We start from the raw sequence: 1525 nt of genomic DNA, 5'->3' as shown, positions 1-1525 counted from the left end.
TATATTTATATGTATGTGTATGTGCGTGCGTGTGTGTATGTGTGTATGTGTGTGTGCGTGTGTGCGTGTGTGTGTGTGTGTGTGTGTGTGTGTGTGTTTGTGTGTGTGTGCGTGTGTGTGTATGTACTATACGATGTAGATTCAGGGAATCGTGCGGCTATCACAAAAAGCACTTCTTGTGGACTCGGCCATTAGTAATCAGATGTTAAAATTAATACTGCCTGAAGAAGGTTGGGAAACGGTCGTAACCTTATGGAAGTTACGTAGTTAAATAAATATATATTTACCTCCCATAACTACCATTCTCTGTAGAGGTTAGATTGGTGCTGATGAAGGAGTAAAAACTCCCGAAATACGTCATATATGCCCATTACTCCTTTTTCATTTTTGATTTCATTGTTTCTTTACATCTGATGTCTCATATACGAAACGTCGTAACAAAAATCAATGTTGGATACAATTTGTATAGAATATCTGCAGAGATAACCTTAACAAGCGCACTGGTAATACAGCAGATAAGGGTATTGACTTATAAGAACGTTTAATATACTTTATAGTATATCAAAATAACGAAATACAGCGTCCCTACAAATCATTAATAAAAGTAAAGAACAAGGATATATATATATATATGACAGGCTTCTACACAGTTTCTGTCTACCAAATTCACTAATAAAGCATTAGCCCGAGTCTTTTGCAGAAGACAAGTCGCCGAAGGCAACATGCGATTGAAATGAACTTAAAATCATGTGCTTGGAAAGCCAGGTTCTTAACTAGCGAGCCATGCCTGCGTTATTGCTTGGAAATTCAGAATGTGTTTTAATTGCCGAGCATATGCATCACGAAATATTAAAGTATTTAATCGTAGAGTAAATACGTCACATTTAATTATATAATTGAATTAATTAACGCAATTTGATTTAATTAAAAGTTTACAAATATGTTGTATTTATGTATATTTGTGTGTTTGTGTATGTGCTGCGTGTGTGAGAGAAAGAGAACCAGTGTGTGTGCGTGTTTGTGTCTGTATGTTTTTGTGTGAGTGAGCATGCGTGCGTGTGTGCACGTATGTGTTTGTTATTGAGAAATATAAACATCGTGTCCTAGAGGTTTACCCTTCAAAAACTTAGTATGGAAGCATATCAAAGACATAATCGAGCATCCAAATGTGGTTTTGAGAAACATCTTCCTCGGCTTTAGCTCGGTCTCAGCGAGTATATTTAAAAAGCGTAAGAATAATAAATAGAAGAAACTTAATCACCGATATTGAAGTGGAAAATCATCGAATGTAAATATGTAGAAAGCATTTATTAGCGCAGATAAAAGCAAATAAATTGTTTTTTTAATGTACATACTTACAATGTTCACATTTATTTACGTAGCTTGCGAGAACAATAGTCCTAGCACTCCACCGGGCGATGCCCGTCATATATATATACATATATATATGTGTGTGTGGGTGTGTGTGCGTGTGTCTTTGTAACTGTGTTTGTCCCCCACCATCGCTTGACAGCCAATGCTGGTG

Source organism: Octopus bimaculoides, chromosome 19, assembly GCF_001194135.2.
Source record: "Octopus bimaculoides isolate UCB-OBI-ISO-001 chromosome 19, ASM119413v2, whole genome shotgun sequence".
Lineage (NCBI taxonomy): Eukaryota > Metazoa > Mollusca > Cephalopoda > Octopoda > Octopodidae > Octopus > Octopus bimaculoides.
This window is presented reverse-complemented; position numbering follows the sequence as displayed.